This window comes from Gavia stellata, chromosome 17 (assembly GCF_030936135.1).
Source record: "Gavia stellata isolate bGavSte3 chromosome 17, bGavSte3.hap2, whole genome shotgun sequence".
Classification (NCBI taxonomy): Eukaryota; Metazoa; Chordata; class Aves; order Gaviiformes; family Gaviidae; genus Gavia; species Gavia stellata.
Genome location: NC_082610.1, coordinates 5,795,829 through 5,819,154, shown reverse-complemented (window position 1 = coordinate 5,819,154; position 23,326 = coordinate 5,795,829).

Sequence of the window (23,326 nt, the reverse complement as noted above, 5' to 3'; positions counted from 1 at the left end):
AACAAGCTCCATCAAAAATACTGTCTTCTACTTTTGTTAACGTAATGTGTTTACACTCAGTGTTTTTAAAACGGTGGCCAAATGTCTTTGTGTAGGTATGGTGTGCAGAACGAGAATAGGCTGTTTGTTTTTTGTGACAGATTAAACTTTCAGAGTCTCCATGCACTACTCCAGAAGCAGGTAAGGCACTGACGGCTGCTCATGAAGGCCGTGCTTCACAAGCGCATACCTCTGTGTAAGGGACCTCGGCTCTCCTATACAAAGCAAGAAGAAAATTGTACTTGCAGGACCGGCGTGCATGATGAAAAAAATCAATTGCATTGAGCAGAGAGGTATCTGAGGTAGCCTCTAAAGAGCTTAAGGCAAGGCTGTGGCTTAAATCCTACCTAGGAAAGTAAGGAGGGCTTTGAGATATAAGGAGTTACTGGGAGGTAACTTGCTGCCGGTGTACTAAAGCAGCTGGTTTTGTGATAAACTTCTATGTGCATGCTCTTTTCCTGTGATAAACTTGGTGAATGCAAGGTAGTTTATTTCTTTTTCATGCCATTAGGCCTCTCTCTGATCAGGGATATGAACACTTAATTTTTCCGTTATTCCACAGTAGCTGTTTTTGTGCCTGCGCCATTTTACTGTCTTGGATTCCCCTCCTGCATGCTGTTAGGTGTACAAGTGGATCCCATCCCTCCTCAAAAGTGAGAGAGAAGCCAGAGTTACCCCTCTACCCATTTGCCACACTACTCATATGATATTTTGATATCCCTTTCCTACCTGGTCAGGAGCCAAGATTTGAACCAAGTGGTCCAATACTATAAGTTAATGTCCCAACCATGACTTTACACGTGATTTTGAGCAGAGGTCCATTTGAATGTCTCCTTCAGAAATGACTCTACTGAGTATTTAACCAAGTAGCCACTAACACCTTACTGCAGCATCCAGAGCCAGTGAAGTAACTTCTATTTTTACCTGCAAATTGCATGTGAACAGAGGAAAAACCTCAAATATTTATTTCACCCCTCTTTAACTAGCAATTGCGCATCTGTTTCTTATATGTGGAACTGATAGTTTATAAGATGAAAAGAGGGGATGAGTTGGAGATAGAAACCTGTTTTTTCAGTCTTAATCCATTTATATTTTAGAGCTTTTTCTTTCCTGTATTTCTATGGGAGTGCTGACTACTTGCAAAAATACACTAAGGTTTCAAAATTAAGGTGGAAAACTTCCTAAATTATTGCTCAAAAAGAGTGAACAATTATGTTGGCATATTCAGCTTTTTTCTAGTCCCAGACAATTGCTCCTTCATTCTGAATGGCTGGCAAAGGCCTAACATTACTGTTCTTTAAATAATGTATAGCATATTCTTAAAGAACTGTAAGGACATATATAAATTTTGCATGCTGCATTCATTTAGCCTATTAAATTGCATTTAGCGGTGATCAACAGCTGAAGTATATAGGTCTTTGCATATCTTTTAAAGAATATAATGAATCTAATATTCTTCCTCTTGGCACTTTTGACTCTGAGTTAAATGGAAGCAGGAACAAGCCCCAGATAAGTAGTTGTTTGTTTAGTACTGTGTGCTTAGAAAAGGGTGGAATTCCTTCCGCTGTTGGCATTCATAGCTGGTCTACGCGTGCCGTGAAGACTACCTGTTAACAACCATTGTCAGAGCCTGAACAGATATAAAAGATAACATTCTTATATTTTGCATATATATATACACACACACGTGTGTGTGTGTGTGTGGTTGTGTGTGTAAACAAAATTATCTTCAGGCTTTTTATTTTATCTTGAATATGAAAATGACTGTATTGCTCGACTGATAAGGTAAAATGCTCTTTTAAAATTCACATGCAGAGGTTTTGATAAGGATATCTCTCCAGAATAAACATACCTCTTTGGCCATTGGATTTAATAAACATAGGGAAAGCATCAGTTTGCTAGCCTGTAGCACATTCTAAGTCTGCATAAAGAAAAGGAAGCTTAACTTACCATCGTAATTGCAGTTTCCTGACTTAAAAAAAAATACTGTGAAATGTAACACAAGGGCTTGTTATGAGGACTTCCTTCTTTTAGAAGGAAAGGAAACCCTGCTGACTAGTATGATTTGTTGTAAATGCCTTTTTGTCATTTGAAGAGCTCTTCTATAGAAATTTCAGACATAGATTCCCCTGAAAACCCACCGAGTTGTGTTTTTTAAAGAAATGCGAGCACTAGAAACAAGACATGCTTTCAGGCACCTTTTTGTTTTGGTGCTGTTACGCACACAACTCTGTGTGTAACAATAGGGGAAGAATGTTAACATGAATGAGAACAGAGAACAGAAATGCAATAAAAATGGAAATTAAATAAAACCAAGATTAGATCTATTTAATAAATGCAAAGCCTGGGTCTCTTCAATCCCGGGAGCCAAAGTAAGCATAGAGAAAGGCAAGTCCTTTATTCATGGATACACATCAGCAGTAAGCAATTATTGCCTTTGGTTATAAGAATTCAGTTGGCATTGAGCACTTAAACCAGATGTCTTTTTCAAAAAGAATCTATATAACTTTGACAAGACATTAGCACCTATCCCCAATTATCTCCTTATTGGATCCAAGCTGTCATCCAGGAGAACATTTGTATTATACTTGTGATCAAAATAAAATAGTGAGTTATAGTTGTGTTTATGTGGCATAGTGGTCCCTATACACATATACGTCCTCTTTGCTATGGTTTAATCATAATTTCATTGCAACAAGGTTCAACAAGGCAACATTTTAGGAGAAAACTCCATTTGTCCTTCCCTACTGTGGAGGTCTGATTCAATCTTCTTTCTTATAAACTGGATGATCGTAAAGAGGCCAATGATTCAGACTTCTTGGAAGAACATATAAGTATCTTTAAATTGCCACAAAGAGTATTCCATAAATACATGAAAGGAGAGAAAAACAAAAGACCTCTCTGCTTATTGAGAGTGATAACAAAAGAAATTAGGTTCAGCTAGTCATTTAAATTCTTCAGTATGTTTTTCTTTCCAATGTATTCACAGGAGATTTGCATTTCTTCCTATCTTGGAGTAGCTTATCTGTCTCTCTAAGCTTTTGTTTTCACCTTCTGTTTTCTTTATATTCAATTTTAGTGTGCTTTGACACTCCTTTTCAAATAAAAATGTTAAAACATTGGATTAATGAATTAGATGAAGTGTTCAGCTTACTATCTCCTCCTGTCTGTTGTGAGTTTAAAACTTTATTGGGAATGCACAATTAAATAGAGATCTTAATGAAGTTTATACAGAATCATCCTTCCTTCTTGCAGAAGCTGCTCTGTAAAGTCCAGCGGGGCAAGTCTGCCACGTGATATGAGCAAGGTGCTCCCAAAGGCAGGCCTCGTTTAAGGCTGCGGAGATGACAGATGTACGCTTCCCTCTACCTTAAATTCCTAAACTGTGTAGACGAACACGCAAATGCAAACTTTCTAGACCTATGTGACCTGGGGCCTCGTGTAGCTCAACAAAGCAACCTTGTTTTCGAGACTTTCGAGGATGGAGCTTCAGCTAATACAAACTCTCATGGCTACAGTGACAGTCCTGGTCCTCCTAGGTAAGGAAGGCTCCTCAGTGGAAGGCATGAAGGAGCTTATATTGTGTTGCATATGTTTTACTGCCTCTAGAGACAAATGTCACTCAATCTGGCTTTCTTTACTTTGCTGTTTCCAAGTCAGGCCACTTCCAGAGGACAGAAAAATACATTTTAATACAGTCTAGCTTGGGGTATGAGGACCCAAAGATAGTTGCTGCTGTTTTCTTTCTCCTCCGTCAATGCTACTGAAATAGTAAAGGTAGGACGTTGAGCTTACAGGTTAAGTTATTGCTTTGTAGAATAGAAGAATACATCTCTCACAGTCAAAAGGACTGCATATTTTCAGGCATGTAAGGTTTACCTCTCTCATCCAAAATCATAAGGTTGTAGACAAGTGCTAAAGATTGTACTTATGAAACTGTTGAAAAATCCATCTTAGCTTGATAGATAGATCATTTGGTATAAGTGATTTTTCTTTTAATCTTGCTTAGGACCACAAGGAACACAATATCAGCCAGCCAAAGCAGACATCTAAGCACCTTCAGAGCACCTGATGGTTTGCCTCATGCTGACTGAAATGGAAAATTGCTACTGCTAAACTAGAGGTCTATAATTCTGTGTAGAGTTTTAAGTCAAGAATACTGAATTTTTAGATTGACTAATGAAAAGGGTGACAGGTCACAAATAGCTTGTACTGTCAGTTAAATGACACCCAAAATAGGCCAGGTATGCCAGAGGGATGTTATTCCTGGTTCTCATGTAATCCTTGTGGACTTTTGCCTGGCAAAGGTCATTTGAAATATTTACTTTTGTTAGCACCTATATCATAAGGAATGCATATTCAGTATATTCTGCCTGAACTATTTCAGATAAATGCCATTTGGGATTTGGGGATAAACTGCTGCCTCATTAAGGTTAGTGAAAAGGGAAGGCTTGGCTCTCCTGGAGGCTGAAGCAAAACAGTGCAGTTTTTCCCCTCCAGTCCAAAACAGATGATCTTTAAACCATAAGAAATTTGAACCTACTGTATTAACAAGCATACTCCCAAAATTTGATTACTAAACTCCTATTAAAAAAAACCTAACCAACCAAAAGCAACCAACAAATTAAGACCAGTTCAATAAACAATACAGATCAAAACTTATTCCAAGTAATAAAAATCTACAAGTGTAATTGAGAAAACTTTTGGGTTGCAAAAGGTGGTGCCACAGTAAGAAATACTTAAGGATCCCAATGCATTGGTGGCTGTGACGCCTGGGTGACTCACAGCAGCTGTAGGGGAAACACAAAGGTTATGATCTGGTTCCCTGAGAAAAAGGTCTGGTTAACGTGTCTGGATTCCTGCTCTCAGAGAATGTCAATCTACTGGATTAACAAATTCAAATCAGGGGATGGAGTAGTACTGTACTTGCCCCAGGAAGTCTATATGCCCAGATAGCCAAGTAATCAAACACAGCTTATAGCCCATATTCCTTCTGCCTCAAGCCATTGTTTGTTACCTTGGAGAGAATCAGCACAAAGATTGGTTCCTCCTGTACAGACTTCCCAAGTACATCCTCTCTGCAGCTTGTTTCTACCTCTGTGCTCTGGCACAACAAAGGTAAAAGCACTTTTTTTTCTTTTTCTTTTTTTCTTTTGGAGCATATGCTTTCAAACAATAACGGAGCATCCAAGAAAGCAGCACTTCACATGTGAAATATAAATCTGGAGGGGGAAAATAAAAAGCAACAAATTAAATCCTCCTCTTCTCTAGCAAAGAATACTGCTTTTGTCTTAGTGAACATCCTTTATCATTCAGATATGCTGCTGCACCACTCAGCCGTGCCAAACATCTATTCAAAGGGAATTCCTTTTGACTTTCCTTTTATTCCATACCTTATACAATGTTCCAAGACAGCAATCATTATCTAAATGATTATTCAGCTGGATAGTCCCACCATTATCTTAATTGTTCATCCAACCTTGCTGCAATTCTTGCAACCACTGCTGCTCATTTCAAAACTCCGTTTTCAGCTACTGGGTGGAAACAAAAAGCTTTAACCTTGGGGTAGAAACACTGAAGCAAAAATCTTATATTAAAGATTTAAAGGTTTTTTAAAAGAGTGGGGAGTAGAGGGAGGGGCAACTGATGCAGTTATTAGCAACCATCTTCAATCAGTTTTAACACTGAATGAACAGATACTATAAGATGCTGATACATATGCATATTATCAAGCTAAAGGTTTGGAATCTTTTATCTGAGGTCTTCCTTAACTTTCGTAGGAAAGGATATTTCTATTCTATGTATGTATTATATATATTTGGTCATGGGTATTGCTGATGGTTTAAAATGTGTCTTTTATGAAAGAATCATCTATTAAAAAGAGTATAGTGCTCCTGACAACTTTTTAGTCCTGAGTTAACAGAATATATTGATGAAAAATCCCTCTGCAAGCACATCTGCACCAATTCATAGAAAAAAAAAAAGGAGCAAAGGGAAAAATCTAAGCAAAATCTGGTCAATCTGCAGAAAATTGGAACCAGTGGGATTAGCTGATTAAAAAAATATTACTACTGTAACTGTGTCTTATGAGAAGGTTAGGTGTGCTGTTCTCGTTACTCATAGTGTGCCAACACTACTACATTCTTCGAAATGTTACCCTTTATGTTCTTCCAGTTTATAGATTGCCTTTGTGAAGGGACACAAGGGAGGTGACAGCAGCGTGGAGGTTTTTTCCTTCTCTGATACACTTAGTAACAACTTCAACAAAACCACGGTCTGGGGAAGTTTGCCTACTTTATCTGCTGAAGTCGGAGCCTCTGATATTGTCTGGAGCACCTTCCCACCAAGCTGAATGGCACCTTAGGAAAAAAGAACAGGGAATCTCTGCAGCTGCTTTCTCTCATAGCAGATGATGATTTACTCCTGAATAAGGAATGCTTATAGAGAGAAAGAAGGCACCTTTGCATCCCACTCAGATCATGGGCTGGATAAAACTGAGCCAGGTATAGGGGCTATGCCCAAATCCCTTTACAGTCAAGTGGGACTACAGCCAAGCCCCCTTGGTTATAATGCTTGCACAAGTTTGGTATTGAAATCAGTGTGAACTGTTTGCAAAATGGTTGCAGAGTACAGAACAATATTTTGCTTACATGGTTTTGTCTCTCTTACCCAGTTTATTTCAAGGATTTAGCTGGCTGAAAGATTAAGATGTCATAAGCGAAGTAGTGGTGATGACAGAGTGAATGAAACCTACAGATCCCAGTAACAAGCTTAGGGATGCCACACGTATTGTCCCAGAGGTGTACTCTTACTTTCTCAGAAATTTGTCCAGGAAAAAAAAGAAAAGATGAATTTAGTGATGTACCTATTTCTTCCGAATGTTAGGCAACTCACTTGAGACAGTAGTTTCAACTGAGGATTGCAGAGGAATATACCCAAATCCTGTACTCAGATCAGCTGCTCCATTGAGCTGCTCCTATGCAATCATCAGATTTTGGCCGCAATATATGCGTGCGGTTCACTTGCGCGTTTGTTGCCAATTAGCATTGCTCTGTGTTGCTGCTCAATCCAGTGCTCGGGGACGTGTTAAGCATTGGTGATGTGCACGCACCGGGCTTGGGCACACCGTGGTGTGTGCCTGTATCGCTGTCCAAGTTCTGACAGGAAGAAACAGAACAGTGCAGATAACGCGTAATGCACCCCAGCACCACAGGAAACCATTAAACCAGAGATGATTTGCTCTTCATTAAAGGAAGATTGCTTCTGCAAAGGTGCAGTCTCATTTCTTCACCCCATTTCCCAACTTGTACCTTACTTTCTGAACAACTCCACAGAAAACAATGACTTAAAAGAGGGCGGCATCTATGCATAACATTTTGTCATTTTCTTTAATTTTCTGTCTCTACTTTTCTAATCACTGCCAATGCTGTCTTCAAGTCTCAATTGTTCTATTTTTTATCTAAGCCTACACAAGCTATTTCTATGGTAGTCTTCTGTTCATTTTCCCATTATTTTTTAGCTAAAACTTTCCAATTATTTTGTCTTTAGTTAAAAGACTTTGCTGCTTCAAATTCACCCTGGGCAACTTCATTATTTTCCTTTCCAGCTATCTATCCTGTCTCAATTACGGGACCATTTTTTGCTACGTTACCAAAGCGATGATACTCCAGTCCAGTTTTCCAATACAGTGATAATGGTGTTTGACTCAGAATTTTTTTTAATTGCTCATGGATTTCAATCTAATTTGTGAAATTCATTTGTATTCTAAATGTGATGAAGTGGAAATGTGGTGATCTTTTAAATGAGTGGAAGACATGAATACCGGCGTCATTGTCACCCTGTTAACTTTGACCTCACTTTGCATGCTGCCAGAGCTATCTACTGTAAAAAGGGCTCAATACAAATGGCTGATTTTTACTGACAAATGTGCCTAGTTAGCAGCATTTCTAAGGCACTTGACACCACTGAATCAAAGAGCTGACCTTGGTATAAGAACATTGTATCTCATTACGGTGAGAAGAATACTGAGAATAAACACCTATTTTATAGGTGCTTTTTTCTCATATTATTTTGTAATTCTTTGCATTTACAATGCATAATTTATTATTAGAAGCATACCTTAATCAAAATAACAGCTTCAGATATTTTGGAGATACTTGGGTCTGGAGCTGAAAACAATATTTGCATGTAATAATTGCCTCACTGATTAATTAAACAGAAAGTTCAGGCTTAATTTCCTTGAAATTTCAAGAATTCTTTTAATCTGGAGCCAAAATTGTCACTGTTCAGATTCCCCTTGTGGCTTTCATTGCGAGGTCCTGTGCTGCAGTGGGATGAACAATGCTGATTCGCGTTCCTTGGTCTGTGTGATGCATCGTAATCAAATTCTCAGTCTTTCTGCAGGAGCCGTTTACAGCAGTTAACAAGGTAGAGCAAAGCGGCGACTTTGGGGAAGGGAAAATGGGAGGGAGACCCAGCCTGTGTTTCCTCAAGTTCTGAAGCCTTCTCATGGAAAGGAAGGCAGAGGCATGTCAGTCATGGAGGATGCGGCTCCTATGGATAGGTGTGACTCCCACCTCCCTGTACGTACGTAGACACGATTTCTGAACTACTGGGGGGCTCAGAGAGTTGGAGGTCTATATGAACTAAATATTTAAAACGTTACTTTTTTTTATTTAGAAATTCAGAGATATCCTAAAAATGCTGCCAAAACTTAATGCAAGGGCTGTACACTTTTCCATATAAATTATACTTGTTTTTTCATCCTTTAGAAGGCTATATCACCTATACTACAAATACTATGCTAAGGTAGCATGAAGTTGCCACAGGTGACTGGCCTGTTTTCAGTTTGCTTGAGAGATACTTTTTATAACAAACGGTGTTCAGAAGGGGTCTTATCCCACCCTGAAAGGGAAAACAAATTGAGGGAAAAGAACTGCATTTCGGTCCTTGCGACCCTGTTGTGTTGACAAATGCCCAAAGCAGGAGAAGTATGGCCTTCAGCTTTCCTTGATGGCTCCAGCAGGTCTGACAAGACCCATTCCTCTCTGTCAGAAATTTCATAGCCTGCTTTGAGAGTGCAAGGACTTTGTTTGCTGCCAATAAAGCCACCAAGGGGGCCTTTATTTCAAGCTGTTAGAGGTTTGGATTTCTACTGAAAACACAAATAGGTGTATGTCCTTCGGAGGTGCATGCCGTTTGGAGCTTGTACCGCGCGCACTGCTGCTATCCAGTACGTGTCTATTTTCAGACAACTAGAAAACATCAACCAATCTGTTAATTAAATTCCAATGGGGTATGAATCAGAACACAGCCTTACCTGCCTTGCACATCATTGTCTCCTCTGCAGCAGCTCTCTGTGAAATGGTACATGCCAGGAGTCTGCAAAATTTCAGTGTTGTTAAACTTCCTGAGCTGATTAGGAGACGGGCTTCCCCCCCTCCCCGTACCTTGCTGTTAGTCATTCAATGCATCTTGCAGGGTCTTCTGTAGCTTAATAAAATAAATGCTTTGCTAGCATGTTTCATAGTAACGTACATGCATAGGTTTTGTGCTTCCTACAAGCCACCGCTATTAATTTACATCAGGAAAAAATTTTACTTCATAAATATACGATAAGAGAAAGTCATTGCTCAAAGTCACTGCATCCTGAGGAGTCACGTTAAGAATTGTCTAATAGTGAGCTCTCTGGAAAATAAGGAATTTGTTTTAAGTGTTACTATCCTTTTGATGCAAGCGACTAATGAAAGAATGGTGTATTTCGATTAAGTGTAGAAACTGGTGACAGAGTCAGACAACCTTGATGAATTATGTTCTGTCACAAGAACGTGCTGTTTCAAATGCGAGAGGGATACAAACAGCAGCTCTCTGCTCATGGCTGCAGCCCATTTCTGCAGCCGGAACACCAGCCCTGATGGTGATTCTTCGTTCTCTTCTTTGGTGTTTATGGGCATATGTATATACACACACATATACATACGTCTCAGTGCTCAGAGTCTTCTGAACACGTTGAAGCTTTCCCTTCCAACAGTCTTTCTGTTGCTGATTCCCTTCCAGAGCTATTTCTCTCTCTCTTTACGGCAAACCAGTTTCAAGAACGTTTAGCTCAGAATCTACCAAAGTTGCTCTTTTATTATTTTGAATGGCCAACAGGAGATAACTAGCTCATACTAAAATAATATCTCACCGTGAAACTTGGAATAATTTAGGAGAGAGTGGAAGACTGTGTCGTTACTGATATCTGGGGGAGTTTGCATTTGAATAATGCCAATTAAAAGTGCCCTTAGAAATAGCTGAAATAGGAATAACTTCTGAGGCCTGTGTTGCTTTCTAATTATAGCTTGCTCGGAACTCGTAGTCCCACGGCACCCAGCATTAACAGAAGTTAGAAATGGGACACACTTCTTAGATGGCTTTCACTGAATATTTTTTCTGTCTTGCATTGAATTTCTAGTGGTTCCATAAGTTTGCTCCATCAATGGGCTGCCAACATTTCCACTAGGAATCAGTTCTGTGTACTCATACATTATTTTGTCAGAAAGGTTTTCTGCTCTGAAACCAATGCTTCACTGTTTTTTTGATATCATTCAGTTGTTCCTAATCTTCTCTCTTTGATGTTTGTATTTTTAGCTGCTGATATCTCATTTAGACCTTACTTAGTCACATTCATTCTGTTTAGCCCTTTATCATTTAATAACTCCTGGCTCCAAACAAGTTTTGCTGCTCTTTGAATAAGTGCCAGAGGTTCAATAGTAGCTTTATTGATGCAGAAGTGGCAGAGAAGGAGAAGAACTAGCTATTTTTGGAGTTGGAGATGCCATGGTGTGACTGAATTTTCCACGTATTAAACTACCTTTGATAGGTCTGAAAAGCATCGCACATCCATAAGAAAATGCTTCTGAACTCATATCAAGGCAGGAGAGGAGATGGGTGTTGTCTATGTTATTGGAGTCATCATCACCAATTCTCATTTGGGATCTTTTACCAGATGGCAGAGCTTAGGGCTCTGAGACCACGTCGAGGCCATAGTGAGGAAGGGGACCGGCTGTATCAGCTCTTCTGCACTTCTTTCTGATGCAGCAGCTGGTACTTGCTCAATAGGAGAAAAATCTGCTTTCAATATTCCCACTCCAGCCAACCAATACATTTATATAAGAGAGAGTTGCACTTTGCTTCTTCAATGAGTGCTCTTCCTTTCACAAGGCTAAGTAGCTACGACTTCCCTACAAGTAACCCGCTGAATTTGCTTTTCAATGTGTCTTCCACCACCGCTTATTTCCAGGCTTCTTCCTTCAGCCTTGCAAGTTCCATAGGGATTTATCTGAGGAACTAATTTTAGGCCCCAGCTCCTGCAGTCCTGAGCTATCAACGCAGACTAAGCCCGGAGTCCCGAAGGAGCAGCTAGGATTACCAAAACATGAAATTTCAATAAGATGAGAAATCTGTAAGCAGAGTATATAGGTCACATCATCTACTTGGCTCTATCTGTTGAATAAACACAAATCAGCAGGGAACATACTATGTTTAGGGTGATCTATTGTCTTCTCATTTCATTTCCAGCTTACGTAGGTGTCCGTCTGTACCGGCATGGACGGAGCAGCACCGCTAAGCTCCAGAAGGCAAAGGACTGTTTTGCTGTGTGGTGTTAGTGAGTCAACGGGACAATTCAAAGCGACATTTATTCTTGGATGCTTGCTGTTCAAGCAACAAGTAACTTATGCTGCTGGGAAGGGTTCTGCAACTGCAGTATTTATTTCAGGCATTCCCCCCCAGCACAAACTACACGCGCCCATGCACACGCAGGCTTCCTCTGCCTTGAGGCATCAGTGTGAAGGTAGCATAACCACATGGATTTTCCAGCAATATTCCAGGCTGACAGGCAGGTTGCTGGGAGCTGAACACGACTTCTGATCTCCTCCTGACCAGGTAGGTGTTTGGTTTCAGTTCCGTTGCTTTTTTCTTTCACAAGAACATACTTCTCCTGGGTGTTTTACTATCAAGTTCTAGCAAAAAAATCCCACCGTACGAATAAGATGCCAGAGAAAAGCAGAACATGTATAATTTAAGGACAAATAATAATGTTGCTGGAGGGTAAAAATACCATGAAAGTTATTAACTACAGTGGTAATGTCTATTTAAAATGGTAATGAAAAGCAGTCTGCTCTGTAACCGAACTATTAAATAAAGGCCCAAACAACATTTTCAATCAAACCAACACCACTGGTATCGCCTGGCTTGCCCAGAGTTTACCTGAGGACCTGGTATTTCGCTTTCCTGCATATGGCATTCTGAAGAAGTGTCTGGCAGTTCACAGAAGTGTCATAGAGTTCACAGCCACCATCTGATGCTCTGCTCTGACCACGGGTTTTGTTGGAGTTGCACCAGAATATATTTTTTCTGACAGGATGAGCAGGCCTATTAAACACAGAGTGGGGATGAGACTGAAACTGGAAGCTGATGGTGGTTTATACAACTGTCATGTACTGGTTGCATCAGTGACGGTATGTGTTTTGCCATTGATTTGAAGGGAGCGGGATGTGGCCTGTGGTACTTTTTGTTGTAGGGCATGGCGCAGCATGCCACAATTTATGGGTCTACTCTTCCTCCAAGAGGCAACTAAAAAGTGCTGCAACACTGTTTCTTGTCTTCAGTAGGGTTGTGCCTCCTTTATGCTTGTGGATGGTGTGGGATCGTGCCTTACCCCGTGCCTGCCCTGAGCTACCCCGGCTCCGCGGGGCAGCCCCCTGCGACTCCCTGGGGTGTTGCTGGATACTTATGGTCTTCTTTTGTGATTTTTCGGTAGTTTCACACAAAACAGAAGCATCTTCGTCTGTGTATTGGTACCTGGACAGAAGCTGGGTCATCGTGGGCTTCAGAGTTTTGTTGTCTCCATGTTCTGTGTAACTCCAGCAGGATGTTGCTGACGAAAAAACAAGGAGGAAAAAGCTGGTAAGGGAGCTCTCCTGGCTTCAGTTAGTGCTGTTCAAAGCCTAGGCACTTGGAACTGAGCACCTGGACTTTGCCTTCTCTGATTTTCTTCCCTGTAGCCTGTCTCCCTCCTCCCCGCTTGGAATAATTTGCATTATGATCTTCTTCCTCATCCAATCCCCTCACTGCTTTGGGGGTTTTTTTGGTCTTTTTTTTTTTTTCAAAATACTTGAAGCAACAATGAATCCAGCTTTACAGGACTCGCAGAGGTCCGCCACAGGGGGCCCAAGTGTTTGTGAAGGGCAGAGAGCCTCCAAGCAGATGCTGCTCCTCCAGCAGCGTGCATGGATATCAGGAAATTAACTCCCTTTGCAGCTTCCTCCTAAAAGGCCACCAGTAAGGAAGGTGCTGTTAACTGGGTTTAGTAGCCAAAACCAGAAAGTGAACGACGGGGAGCTGAACAGGCTCAAGCAATGAGTTACAAGAGGCCCAGAGAAGAGAGGTGACGGACTGGGTGCAATCGGAGTCCTTCGGGGAGCGAGACTCCACAAAAGCTTCACGGATTCTGTGTGGTGTAAAGGGGTTGCGCCGCTGGAAGATGCTTTTGATCGTCTACCTCATAAGAGTTTTCTTAGCAAAAGAAGCCGCCTCCTTTCCTTCCCTCCTGAAATAAAGAAGGGCTGATGCCTCTTTTCCATTTTTGACATCACCCTGGCGTTAGACTGTGCTTTTGGGGGGGCGTGGGTGGGAGGGGGGCGTTGGTGTCTGGGGGAGTTGTGCTTCTTTCCCTCCATGTGCTCCTCTTGGAAGGTCTTGCCTGAAGCTGTGCCAGAGGAGAGTATGGAGTCTACAGCTGAAAGTGGTGTCGTCCTAGGCCAACTCCTTTCCAGTGACACCGGCACTGGGGAGCGGCTGAGGCGCTATGCTTCAGCAGCACTTGACCTTGCCCCCCCCACCAAGGGCCGGAACTGCTGCCTCGGTGACCTCCAGTGATCACAAGGAGACAAGTGGGGGAGGCTGGATGACTCTAGGGCCTAACTGTTGAGCCCAAAAGTCAGCTGGGGTACCCAGCTGACCTCAGTGGATGCCCTGAAGCACTTTTGGTCCCCAAGTGACTTGAAGGGACCCTTGGGGCTCACTGGGGGATTGCAGGGGCCCCCTGAGCAGCAAAGGCGGGACCCGAGCCCGCTGGTGGCAGTACGGGGGGGCTGGGGAGGCTTGAGCTGGGCTCCAGGCACTGCTCTGGTGACCCCAACATCCCACACAGGGTTATCTGGGGCTGGGGGGCATCACGGGTCATCAATTAGAATGTGGGGTCATCTGAGGTCACCAGTTAGCATGTGGGGTTACTAGAGGTCAATGTTGCCACAAAATGTCTGCTCGGGGGTCACCTGAGGTCACCAATTAACACAAGGGGTTACTTGAGGTCACTAATTAGCATGTGGGGTTACTAGAGGTCAACTTTACCCAAATACTACTTCTCAGGGGGTCTACTGGGGTCACCAATTAGCATATGGGGTTACCTGAGGTCACCAATTAGCATGTGAGGCTACTCGAGATCAACGTTACCCCAAAATTTCTGCTCAGGGGTCATCCGAGGGCACCAATTACACAAGGGGTTACTCGAGGTCATGAATTAGTATGTGGGTTTACTAGAGGTCAACTTTACCCAAATGCTACTTCTCGGGGTCAACTGAGGTCACCAATTAACACTTGGGGTTACTTGAGGTCACCAATTGGCATATGGGGTTACTTGAGGTCAACTTGACCCAAATACTACTTCTCAGGGGTCATCCGAGGTCACCAATTAGCATGTGGGGTTACTCAAGGTCACTAATTAGCATGTGGGGTTACTAGAGGTCACTAATTAGTATGTGAGGTTATTAGAAGTCAACTTTACCCCAAAATGTCTGCTTCGGGGTCATCCAAGGTCACCAATTAATGTATGGGGTTACTAGAGGTGACCAATTAGCATATGGGGTTACTTGAGGTCAACTTTACCTAAATAATTCTGCTCAGGGTCATCGGAGGTCACCAATTAACACAAGGGGTTTCTCAAGGTCAACAATTAACATATGGGGGTTACTAGAGGTGACCAATTAGCATATGGGGTTACTTGAGGTCAACGTTACCCAAATAATTTTTCTCGGGGTCATTCAAGGTCACCAATTAGCATGTGGGGTTACTAGAGGTCAAGATTGCCCCAAAAAAAATGTCCTCAGGGGGTCATCCGAGGTCAGCAATTAACACATGGGGTTACTCGAGGTCACCAATTCATATGTGGGGTTACTCGAGGTCAACTTCACCCCAAAACTACTTCTTGGGGTCATCTGAGGTCACCAATTAGCACACAGGGTTACTTGAGGTCACCAATTTGCATATGGGGTTACTCAAGGTCACCAATTAGCATGTGGGGTTATTAGAGGTCAATGCTACCCCAAAATTTCTGTTTGGGATCACCCGAGGTCACCAATTAACACATGGGGTTACTTGAGGTCACCAATTAGCATATGGGGTTACTAGAGGTCACCAGTTAACATATGGGGGTTATTCAAGGTCAACATTCCCCCAAAATTTCTGCTCGGGGTTGTCTGAGGTCACCAATTAGCACACGGGGTTACTCGAGGTCACCAATTAACATATGGGGTTACTCGAGGTCAACATTACCCCAAAATTTCTGCTCGGGGTCATCTGAGGTCACCAATTAGCATGTGGGGTTACTAGAGGTCAATGCTACCCCAAAATTTCTGTTTGGGATTGCCTGAGGTCACCAATTAGCATATGGGGTTACTTGAGGTCAGCAATTAACATATGGGGTTACTCAAGGTCAACATTACCCCAAAATTTCTGCTCGGGGTCATCTGAGGTAATCAATTAGCACACGGGGTTACTCGAGGTCACCAATTAGCATGTGGGGTTACTCAAGGTCAACTCTACCCCAAAATTTCTGCTCGGGGTCATCTGAGGTCACCAATTAGCACACGGGGTTACTCGAGGTCACCAATTAGCATGTGGGGTTACTAGAGGTCAATGCTGCCCCAAAAAATTGTCCTTGGGGGGTCATCCGAGGTCACCAATTAACACATGGGGTTACTTGAGGTCACCAATTAGCATATGGGGTTACTCGAGGTCAACAGTCCCCCAAAATTTCTGCTCGGGGTCATCTGAGGTCACCAATTAGCACACGGGGTTACTCGAGGTCACCAATTAGCATGTGGGGTTACTCGAGGTCACCAATTAGCATGTGGGGTTACTAGAGGTCAATGCTACCCCAAAATTTCTGTTTGGGATCGCCCGAGGTCACCAGTTAACACATGGGGTTACTCGAGGTCACCAATTAGCATATGGGGTTACTAGAGGTCACCAAGTAACATAGGGGTTACTCGAGGTCAACATTACCCCAAAATTTCTGCTCGGGGTCATCTGAGGTCACCAATTAGCATGTGGGGTTACTAGAGGTCAGTGTTATCCCAAAATTTCTGCTTGGGATCACCCGAGGTCACCAATTAACACATGGGGTTACTTGAGGTCACCAATTAGCATATGGGGTTACTTGAGGTCACCAGTTAACATATGGGGGTTATTCAAGGTCAACATTCCCCCAAAATTTCTGCTCGGGGTCATCCGAGGGCACCAATTAGCACACGGGGTAACTCGAGGTCATCAATTAGCATATGGGGTTACTCGAGGTCAAGGTTGCCCCCAAAATTGTCCCTGGGGTCACCCAAGGTCACCAATTAACAGAAGGGGTTACATGAGGTCACCAATTAGTATGTGGGGGTTACATGAGGTCATCAATTAGCATGTGGGGTTACTCAAGGTCAATGTTACCCCAAAAGTTCTGCTTGGGGCGGTCCTCCGAGGTCACCAATTAGCATATGAGGTTACCAGAGGTCAACTTTACCCCTAAATTTCAGGTCAGTGTCATCTGAGGTCACCAATTAATGCACGGGGTTACTTGAGATCACCAGTTTGCATATGGGATTAATGGAGGTCAACTTTACCCAAATACTTCTTCTCAGAAGTCAACTGAGGTCACCAATTAGCATGTGGGGGTTACTTGAGGTCAACCTTGCCCCAAAAATTGTCATCCAAGGTCATTAATTAACACATGGGGTTACTTAAGGTCACCAATTAGCATATGGGGTTACATGAGGTCACTGTTACCCCAAAATTTCTGCTATGGGGTCATCTGAGGTCACCAATTAGCATGTGGGGTTACCAGAGGTCAACATGACCCCAGAGGTTCTCCTCAGAGTCATTCAAGGTCGCCACTTGTCACTGTGGGTCATCTGAGGTCAACCCGACATCAACTCTTTTTTTTTAGTTTGGGTGGTCTCCTCTGAGGTCCCCAGATTACACACGGGGTCCTTTGCCGTCAGGGGTACCCTGAGGGGCCCTGCACTGGGGTGCTCCGAGGTCATGCACTCGGGCCATCTGGCTGGAACCTCTTCTTGTCCCCTTCAGCACGGGTGATGCATGGCCCCAGTTCTGAGGTCAGTCTTGGCCCCATTTAAGTCACAGCTGACCTCAGTCAAACACTGAGCCCAAATGCTGCTTTTCTGGCATGTGAGAGGAAGGTTATTGTCCCAGGTCCAGCCCCTCCGTGTGCTCCCTTGCTGCCTCGCTCGTGCTCCAAGGCTTGCAGCAGTCAATGAGCGCTGCAGGTGGGTGCTTACACCTCCCCCTGCACAAGTACCCCACCTTTTTCTACTGAGATACAGCTCTTGTTCATATACCCTCTCTGACGGTGCTTAGGGCTTTCCGAGGGAAAAAAGGCATTGCAGTCATGCCCAGGCATGTCCTTGGGTCTCTCTGCTTTAAGTCGCTCAGAAAAGGGCCTCACTGGCCTTCAGCTGCGTGCCACGCTTGGGGAATTTGTCTGTCCGTACACCTCTCTCCCTTCTGGCTCCTTCCCTTCGTCTGCAGCTGGCTGGGGGGGTGGGCCACTGCCGCTGCTTGGCTCCCGAGCTCCCCAAATGTGCCACTCTGCTTTCTCCCTACGGCATCTTCTCAGCCAGCTGCAGCCCAAAGCCCGAGCCCCGCACCCTGCTTTTGCCCTGCCTTAGGCAGCACCAGCCCTGGGCTCTTCCTCTCATCCGTGCGTGCCTCCACCTCGCTCACATTTCAGAGGTTCAGCGTGCCTTTCATTCATCTTTTGTTTTCACCCGTTCGCCTTATCATCCTGCTTTTGCCTTCTGCCTTCTGTTCCCATCCGTTATTTGACTGGCTACTTAAAATGCATAGATATTGGTATCGTGCCCAGGGAAAAAAAGAACAAAACCAACCCTGCTCGGCCCCAGGCAGGCGACCAGTGGCCTGGGGAGAAGGCTGAGAGGAGCTGATTTACACACAACAGGCAGATTAATGAAATTAAGAAACTGATCTCACTGGCAAAAGGACAGTGAAGACCCCTTAACAGCTGCAGTGATCTCAGATGATGCTAAATAAAAAGACGTAATTAGTATTTCTGCTCACACGTCCATGTCATCTTCAGAAACGCAAGGCACTAAACCCTTGATTAATTCAGCAAAACAAGAGTCTCTGCTGACTGTTGTACAAAGACATAAAGCAGACTTAGTGCTGGAGACAGTGTCGAACACATGATTATAAAATCACAAATTTATTTTATTCCATTGTTATTTATTTCCAGTGTCACAGACACGTTCCCTATCTCTCCAGCTGCTCTCATCAATCACTTTTATTAGGCCTTCCCTTCCGTTCACCCACCACTATCTTAACGCTGTGTGTGCATTTTCAACTGCGTTGTGGGGTGAAAGCAAATGCCTGATATTCTTTAAAATACTGAGAGCGAGGGCAGGAAAAGCAGATAAGAACTAGTAGGGAAGATGATTTTTCCCAACCATCTAACTCCTCAACAAACTACGGCTTTCTAGACTTTGTTGACTACTGTGCAAATAAGAATGCAAATACTCATACAGGGGTCATGGACAGTTTTATTCTAAACAGGGGAAATCATGGCAGATAGTTGCGGTCTATGTAATACTACATTACACTTACATTACACAAATTAAACTTAAAATGTGCTTTCGTCATGTAGAAAGCTATGCAAAGCCAACAGAAAATTGAGAGTGTTACAGACTATTGATAATCTCTTCTGAGTACGTAACCAAGCTCATATGGATCCGCAATAGCAGCTGCCATCCCAGCGCAGAGACACGCATTTTGTTCCTAGATCTTCTCTGTAGCACAGAATTCAAACCACATTTTTCAACCAGAAAAAGAAAACCAAACCCTGCTGTGTCGAGATCTCCTTGTCTTTAGCCAGGATTTAGCAGATACGTTGGAGATGACTTGATTCCGGTGAAACTGTGTGTCAGTGCAGGGACGCAGAGCGGACAGGAGTCCTCTTTTACTGCCTCAAGGCAGTAATGGCTGCAGCAATGAGAATAAAGGTCTGTCTGGAAGGATCAACTTGTTCAAGCAGTTCAGAAATATTTTTCAGGAGCCTGAAACTCAGAAGCCAGAGAAAAAAAATTATTTTGTTTTTTAATCAACCAAAACATGCTGAGCCTGGCTTGGGTTTTTAAAGAAACGAGTAAGTTGCCAATACCGAGTCAGCTCAGTACTGCAGCCAAGACACTAGGTATGATTCCTCCCACCTCAAATAGCCCCAGCGTGTTCATTAGTGTCAGCTGAGATACAGCTGGGCCTTCAGCCTGCAAACTGTAAATCCCATGAGGAACGCTGCTTAAGTTAGTTTAGTGCTGAACTAATTAATTGTAGGTGGTAAATAACTACTGAAGTGATGCAATGATTTATATCACCTTTAAAACCACAGCAATCCTAACACCTATGGTCGTATTGGCCAGATCAGAGCATATCAGCGATTCTGGATTTGTTACCTATGTAACATCCCAATTAGAATCCAGCAGCCCACAGAAATGGGGTCTTACCACTCATCCAACAGATAAATCCTACCTTCTGCTTGCCCCCTATTTTATTCACAGCTTCCTCCTTTCTGCACTGTTCTCCAGCTTCTCTCCTTGAAATCCAAGCTCCTCCACCTCCTCTTCCACTTGGGGCCAGCATATTTCTGGCGGCGGGAACAGGACCATGTACTGAGACCGCACTAGTGCACGCCGGCTCTGCAGCCCCCTAGACCGAAGAAACCAGCCCCGCAACGGAGGGAGCCAACCCCTGGTGCTGTGCTAATGAAGTGCTGTGGCTGATATCATTGTCATGCTTAAATAAAAGCAGGAAAGGTATGCAACCGTGTGCCCAAGGGAACAGGGTTGCTTTATAGACATAAAGGAAGGGAGGAGATGAATAGGTGAGACAGTCTTTCATTAGCAGACATGACTTCACCTATAGGCCTCCCTCTTGCCTCACAGCAATGACACTAGCTTTCTTTCGCAGCAATTCATGCATTTCAAAGGGCCAACAGCATAAAAGGAGTCTAAAAATAGGTTAAAGCCTGAAACCAAAGAGCAGCTGTTTCATTAGCAACAAAAGAAGCAGAAGGGGAAAGAATTGTAGGACAGAGCTCCCTAAGTGTGCCAAATGACTTGTATTTTATGTATTTTACGCTATCTTACAGAAATTCTTCTAGTATCTGGACACATTTCAGACGTGCAGTAACTGGTACAGCTAGGACTTGCCATGTGTGTGCTCTTCTCTCCTTATGCTGAGAAAGATCACTGGGAATCAGGGTCCTGGGACACGGACACACATCAGCACTCCAGATTATCAGACATCCTACAGGATCATCTTGCACTGGAAGCCTGCAGAAGCTCAGGTGGTGGCAGGAGGTCACCTGCTGGGGAAAGATCCCGGTGGAAGAGCGACAGAGCCTGCTGGGAGTTGCATCATTGCTGTGCTCTGACACAACAGCTGGGCGCGCACCTGAACTCAGGTGTGTAAAGTATCAGTTGCACAAGGTGGATTCTCTGCATCCTACACATCCTTAGACATCTGCACTTCTCCTGCAGAAAAGAAATCCTTTCCAGGCAGATCAATGTTCACCCTTTACCCAAAGACTCTGCAATTCATCCAAATGCTGATCCCAACCTTGAAAGAGCCTGTACAGGCCAAGTTCTCCAGCTATCTTGTAATGACGGCCTGAAAACAGAACGCAAATGGTGAGGAGAAGGCGGCAGGATTCAGTGTGCTCAGTCCAGCCAGGATTCACTGTGTTAGCTGGGAAAGGAGCAAGTGGAAACCCATCCTGTCTGTGTGTGAGTACACATATATTCCAGTTAAGAGCAGGTATTGGATTCAATAAGACTGAGTTTAGGGATGACAGCTCTCAGGGTTCATGCTTATACCATCATTAGACAGCTGGTATGGACAGACAGGCCAGGAATGAGATTAAAAAAAAAAATATCAAGCAGAGTTTTAGGCCACCGACAACTACATGGTGTGAGAAGGGATGAAAGAAGATGAAGCTAAATCCTTTCGATCACAGAGCAAGGGAAGGAAGAGATTCACCAACATTCAGGCTAGAAGCAAGGCTTGGAAAGGAGAAGTTCAGTCCTAGTTCTATTAGACACCTGAATTTACCAAGAATGCCTCATTCCTCGGTCTCCATATAACCCACCTCTAGGGCCAGCTCGCCCTGAGACCGTCCCAACGGAGACCACCACTGGGAGAACCCGCACTCTTCGGCCAGCTGATCATTCCAGTGACTTGTGAGGCAGGGCACGGGCAGCCAGCAGCCACTCATGGTTCATGGCCTGCAGTATCATCAAGCAGCTCGTGCAGTTCCCCGCATAGCCAGAGGCCCAGAGATGTGCTATGTATGAATTCTGCCCGCATGGAAAATATCACGGTCCCACGTCAGCTTCAGAAAAATGGTGGAGGATGCCCTTATTTGTATCAACAGGCAGAGAGCACGTGCTATTAGAAGATGATGGTGTGTAAGACATATCAGTCTTTCATCATTCCTGTGGATGTGCTTTGCCACCTACTCCTGGTCCCAGGCTGGGCCCTGCACATGGAGCACCACTGGAAAATTTCTGCTGGTTTCATTGCCTTAGAAACGCTCGGCATGATCCGCCCTTCCCTCCTGCTGCCTCTTCCAGCCCACAGCAAGCAATGTGTATGGGGCAGGAGGTAGAAGGGGGTGTGGGACACATGTGGGGGCACGTTGTTGCAGGTCTCACAGTGACTGCACTACCGAGGTGTAGCTGATATTTTTGCCTCTATGCCAGGGAGCCTCTTTGCTTAGTTTCAGCACAAGGTAAAGAAGATCAGCAGCCTCGGAGGAGCTACAGAGAATGGGCAGGTTTGGCTGCATCAGGAGGGGTCAAGACAGAGAGCCATAAGGAAAAGGAGGGCAGGGATAAAGTAAGAGAGTGGGAGGAATTTGTCAACAGAAAAACAGATGTTTGAGAGGGAAGGCAACTAAAAATCCTTTTCTTTTTCCAACTGGATGGAGGTTGTACAGATGGGGACTGCGTTGCTCCTAGACTAGGACCACCAATACTTTTGACAGTACGAAATGACCACAGCCAATTCAAGTGTTTGGCTGCCAAAGTCACACCTGAAGAGATGCTGCTGTCTCAGCAAAGCAAAGCAAAAGACAGCTTTCTGCACTGCCTCTCTCCCCCTGTTTGCCTCGGCTTTAGCCTTGGAAGTTACCTGATGCTTTAAAGACCTTGGCAGGCAGGGGCAGAACTGATCTGAATGAATCAGCTAAGAAGTCCAAATCTGAGCTACTCGGATTAGACTCGCTTTAAAGTTAATGGACATCATACAATTCATCATGCGCTAAAATAGAGAGCTAAAATAGGACAGGTGAGTCATGCCTAAGAATATCTAATCACCTCCATTGACTAATAAGGGAAGCCCAGAGTGCCCAGTTCAGCTGCAGATGTATATGCACCCCAGATTTGAGGTAATGAGAAGTGAATCCCACCCCAAGTTCCTGTCAGTCACTCTCAGTAGAGTGACTTTTCCAGCACTGCCTGCAGATCAGCTGAGAGAAATAGTTGTGTGATGCTTTGCTGCCTTTCTCTGGCTGCCTTCCCCCCACCCCCCCAGATACCTGAGCGCAAAGCCCAGGAATGTGCCGGTCAAGGCTGAGATCCACAGCACAGCTCCTTTCTCTTTTAAGAGTATATGTCACTCCTGGAGATCAGACGTACTGAAAACTGAGGCTTTCAGCCCTGGCTCTGTATCCACAACACTGCAAAAGAGCTAAGCGCCGTGTGTCGGATGAGTGGGATAAATCCCTCCCCAGCCAGCCCCCTCCTGCTGCAGCGGGCATCCGCCCTGCCGTTAATCAAGCATCAGCCCCGCAGCCAGCTCCCGGGGCTAACGCTTTCATGTGATCTGGCAAAGCGGGGGAGAGGAGCGGTAGGGAGAGAGATGGTTGCCTTGTGATTATCTTCAAGGT